This window comes from Quercus suber, unplaced genomic scaffold, assembly GCF_002906115.3.
Source record: "Quercus suber isolate HL8 unplaced genomic scaffold, Cork oak 2.0 scaffold_204, whole genome shotgun sequence".
Classification (NCBI taxonomy): domain Eukaryota; kingdom Viridiplantae; phylum Streptophyta; class Magnoliopsida; order Fagales; family Fagaceae; genus Quercus; species Quercus suber.
Window position 1 is genome coordinate 462120 of NW_027069662.1, and position 5120 is coordinate 467239.

The 5120-nt window shown below is 33.0% G+C and overlaps 1 long non-coding RNA gene across 2 annotated transcripts; it reads right to left on the reverse strand.

The window, feature by feature from the left end:
- Positions 1-2450: 2450 nt before the first annotated feature.
- On the reverse strand, positions 2451-4177 carry LOC111992324 (uncharacterized). Of its 2 annotated transcripts, XR_010631260.1 has the most exons (3): positions 4133-4177; positions 2709-2910; positions 2451-2623 (listed from the first exon to the last, which is right to left on the reverse strand). It is a non-coding gene; the product is annotated as an uncharacterized LOC111992324 (long non-coding RNA). The 2 variants fall into 2 exon arrangements; XR_010631259.1 differs by having other exon boundaries at positions 2451-2910.
- Between the last annotated feature and the right edge of the window lie 943 nt (positions 4178-5120).

The window sequence follows — 5120 nt, forward strand, 5'->3', positions numbered from 1 at the left end:
CACAGCTGATGCAAGTGAGTGTAGTTTGATGTAAAGGTTTTTTCACAAGCATGTTGTGACTAGAGCCATATGCCCTAGTTCATCTTCCTCTTCAAGAAGCTGCTGCATTTGTACATCGTAAGGTTTTGTAATCAAGGAGTTTCATGATTTTCATCGTGTTGATAAACTGAAAAACTTTGCAGCCAACATCTTTCTCAAGTTGGTGGTTAGTCACGTACTTGGATCTGTGTATCAATTGGTTAGTCACGTACTGGGAGCTGTGCATTGAAAGGAGAAATTGTCATTACAAAACAAGTCCAGTTGGGTATTGAGGTAAGGGTTCAACTGTAGGTTGATATAAGGCACTAGGATTCCTTTACTTGTAACTGCTTGTTTTGATAATAGTGGATTCTTGGAGTGGTGACCTTAAATTCACTCGGTGGGGTTTTTGCCTTGGAGGTTTTTCCCATTCGTAAACAAATCACCGTGTCAACTTTATTTTCCACTGTATATTAACTTAGTTGGTGATTTGTTTGTGCTACCATGCGTATTGTATGTTAATCAGATTAATTAATTAACTTAGCTAATTAATTGGTTTATTCATCACAAATGGTTAATACATTCTTGGCTTATTATACTATACTTAAGTCTTGCTCATATATATATATAATCATAATTTTCATACACCATGACTTAAAAAAAAATTTTAATGAATAGTTCTACCTCTTATTTAATGTCTATGTTATGCAAATTATCAACCAATAAATATATGATAATGGTGAAAAACGTTATAGACAAGATTATGAAAAATATGATAAAACTTTTTTTTTTTAAAAAAAACTCTTTATAAAGTCTAAGAACTAAAACAATATTTTATCTAAAAAATTATCACGCGCAACTCGCAGGTCTGCAACTAGTTTTAATAAAAATTGGGAACAGTGACTTAAACACTCTTATTTAAACAATCTTACCAAACACACTTTTTTTTTGGCTTACAATTTTCAGTGTTTAAATACAAAAACTGTTATTTGGAATCATAGTTTTCAGTATTTAAATACACTTAGTTAGAAAGTGACGTTTATGACTTTAATAATAATAATAATAATAAGTATTTAACTTAAAAGTTAAAACATATAAATAAAGTTAAACTATTAAACTATTATTTATAAAAAAAAAAAAAAATACAGAATTTAAATTGTATTTAAATAAAAAATATTTATATTTTAAAATATTTTCTTATTATAAGTTATGAAATTCACATAAAAATTATTATCTATTTTAAATATTTTAATTATATTAATTATGACATTACCGATTCAATCCCGACCAAACCATAAAACTAGTAAATAGTTTTTTTTTTTTTTTTTTTCATATCGAGTTTTAAAACCATAAAACCTACTCGTGATCATGATATTCTTTATTTGTCATTTAATAGGAAAATTGAAAAGAACTTGACCGTGTGGCAAGTTACTACCCGTACTATTGAAATGGTTCTCATAGGTGCCCCTTCTTCAATGGTACTATAATTCCTATTAGAGCAACCAAATCAGTTCATGAATAATCTTGCAAAATACAAAAAACAGCTATTTTTACACATTTTGACAAAAAAAACACCCACATCAGTGGGTGTAAAATTATGCATAAATATACAGGAGCTACAGTAACTGTGCATATATACATGGTTACTGTAGCTCTTCTATACATTATTTTAATAATTTCTAATTTTGCTCATTTTTTTTCTCTCTCTTCTTCATATGCAAAACCAATGCCCTCATCATTTGCTTCTTCCTCTGATACACACACTCCCACAAACAAAATAAAAAATTAACCACAAAATCAACCACAGACACCACAAAACCAAACACACCCACACACGGACACACCAACAAAGACAAAGAGAGTGGATCGGCGCTTGTGGTAGATCGGCGTACTTGGATCGGAGTTTTAGATCAATGTGCTTGGATCGACGTTCTTCTCGCCATGCTTGGATTGGAGTTTCAGATCGATGCCGTGCTTGGATCAGAGTGTAGCCATGTAAATAATTTTTTTAATAGTTTCAAATCGGCGCTTGTGGTGGTTGATTGGTTGAACCTATAGTGTTTGGCCATGGTGGTCTAGGCTAGGTGGGATTCGGGTTTAGAGAACTAGAAAGAGAAAGGGTTTAATTTATGTGGGATTTTGCTTTTGTGATGGTTATGTGATGTTCGGCCATGGCCATGGAGCTCTAGCCATGGAGGTTTGGCTTTGTGATGGTGTGTGCGTGTTTGGAGGCAGGGGGTTTGGGATGAGAGAGGGGCAAAGATTTGAGACAAGGGAGATATAGATATTAACGAAGAGGTATATAATAAAATAATAATAGAAATGATTATTTAAATAAATTGACATGTATAATAGACAAACTTATGTGAGTACTTTGTAAAAATAAGAGGGTAAAATAGAAAAAGTAAGTTCTAGACTAGTAAATTTACAAAAAATTTACATCCACTAGTGTGGATGCTCTTAGTATATACCTGAGAAGCATGAGCCATGAGGGTGGTACCTACCAATCTCCAAAGAAATAAATGCCCAACTGTAGAAAGAGGGACGTGAGGGGGAAGACTGAAGCTGGTAGCTCCAAGGGGATTCATATGTTTAAAGGGCACATCTGCAAAGAAAAATGCATTAGATAATTATCCAATCAAAGTCCATATATCAGATTCTCAAAAAAAATAGTCCATATATCAATGTACAAATTGCAGTAGATCCATATATCCACTATCTTGCTGCAAAAATTCCCTCTCAACTACACAGAACATCCCCTTCAAGCAGTCTTGTAGGTTTTTTAGGATGTTCCTTGTAATCCTTTTCTGATGCTTAGTGCTTTTCAGCCACGCCATTCCCAAGAACACCTTACATCCCTTTGATTTTGGGGGTTTGGCATCAAAGGTGAAGCTGCAAAAGAAGAAAAGAAGTTCAATATTGTTTACCCAAGAAAATTGGAGAACAATTCCAAAGTACATTAATTAAGCAGCCTACATCATACATTGAAATAATGCTATACAAAGAAAATCATGCATTGTAATTGATGGTCAAGCGCTGGCTTCTTCTTTGTACTCTCTGTCCCTTAAAAAGAGTTAATTTTGAGACAAGTTACCTACAAAATTTAAGCACCCAAAGCATATAAAGTAGAAAGCAGCAACCAACAACGTTAAAAGAAAATAATAATAATAAAATAACAATCAAGGCTATGGATAAGGTGGAGCTACGAGAGCTCACGTATGGCTCTGAAGTCATTCCAATCAATTTTTGTGCGACCATTGCAGCAGTAAAAAAAGGATTTGATGGAAAGATAGAGGGTAGGCAATAGATGGGGATTTGTGCTGAGCTTGAACGTGACAACTCACATTTGATTGTGGAAGCAATGGTGGGTATATGAAACCCTTCAACTGAGAAAGGGAGAGTAACGGTTGTTTGCATGCTTGATTTCAGATTCTTTGCCTAAACGTGTTTTTAAAATCAAATCAAGCATTATTTAAATATTCCTTTTTTAGAACATGTGTTTTAAGTTATTTAGAGCATTCTCATCGGCTGTTTCATAAAAAATGTCATTTTAACACACTAAAAGCCTATTTTATTATTTTACAATATTTTATTCATCAGATGTTTTATCATTCAATTTTATATATTAAAATAATATTTACTATACATTAAAATAATATATTATCTCCTCCTTATTATTATCATCATCATCATCAACAACAACAATGGCACAACCACCATTACCGCAACACCACCAACAACCACTGCCGCAACAACACTGACAACCATCACTGGCACAAACCCACATCCACCAACGCCACCTTAAAAAAAAAAAAAAAAAAAAAAAAAAAAAAAAAATCCACAACAACTCACCACATTCACAAACCTCAAAACCCATCACAAATGAAACAAACCCATAGCCACTACTGCCGCAACAATGGCCACCAACAACCACTGCCACAACAACATCGACAGCCACCACCGGTACAAACCCACATCCACCAACAACACCTTATAAAAAAAAAAAACAACCAGAAAAAAAAATCCACAACAACCCAAAAAATAACTCCACCACCACCCACAATCACTTGAAACCCACAACCAAAAAAAGAAAAAGAAAAAGGCCCAAACTTACATGCGATCGTGAGGCCAAACTCCACAGCAATGGCCGATCTCAATGAGCAACGAGTCTAGAGTGAGAGAGAGAGAGAGAGAGAGAGAGAGAGAGAGAGTAGAAAAAAGAAAAAGAAAAAAGAGAGAGAGGCAGAGAGGCACAAAGAGAGTGATAGAAAATACAAAAAAAAGGAAAAAAAGAGAGAAAAAAGAGAGAGGTGAAGCTTCTGGAGAAAGAAGAAGAAAAAAGGAAGAAGAAAAGAGGAAAAGAGAGTGACAAAGATGAAGGAGTGGCGGATAAAGAAAGAAGAAAAAGAATAAAAAAAGAGAGAGAAGAGAGAAAGTCATAAAGGATGAAAGAGAAAATTAATAAAGAACTATATTTTTTTTTAGCATTTCAATCCGTACCATTCCATCTTTGGAACGGTATTGTTCACATGTGGTAAAAATTATGGCATTTAAAACATCTCATGAGAGAGATTTTTTGGTGTCAAATGCCAAATATTTGGCATTTGACACACTTGATGAGAATGCTCTTATAGAAGCAATTGTTGGGGAATAAGAATGAAAAATTTATGGAGTAATTAAAGGAGTTTATAGTGAATAATTATTAAAATTGTGGAATTTATAGTGCACATTTAAGTTTTTTATTATTATTTATTAGTGACACATAGCAAGAAAATTCACATGTGCCAATAGTTATTTACCACGTGGTGTTTGAGAAGATTGATATGTACCAATAGTTGTCTACCGTGTGGCGTTTAATGTGTCATTATTTTATGCATTGTGAAAGAGATGTGTCACCATTTTATACATTCATTAGTTATAGAGATCTAACTTTTATAATATATTATAGATTATAAATGGATAAATAAATTGATTATCAAATTATTTATTTATTTTTTCTATACAATCTGTAGTGAGTCCTAGTGTGACACGTTGTTGGCCATGCAACAAAACAAAAACATTAGCATAAATTTTATTGATGACAAAATAAAAAACACAAACAT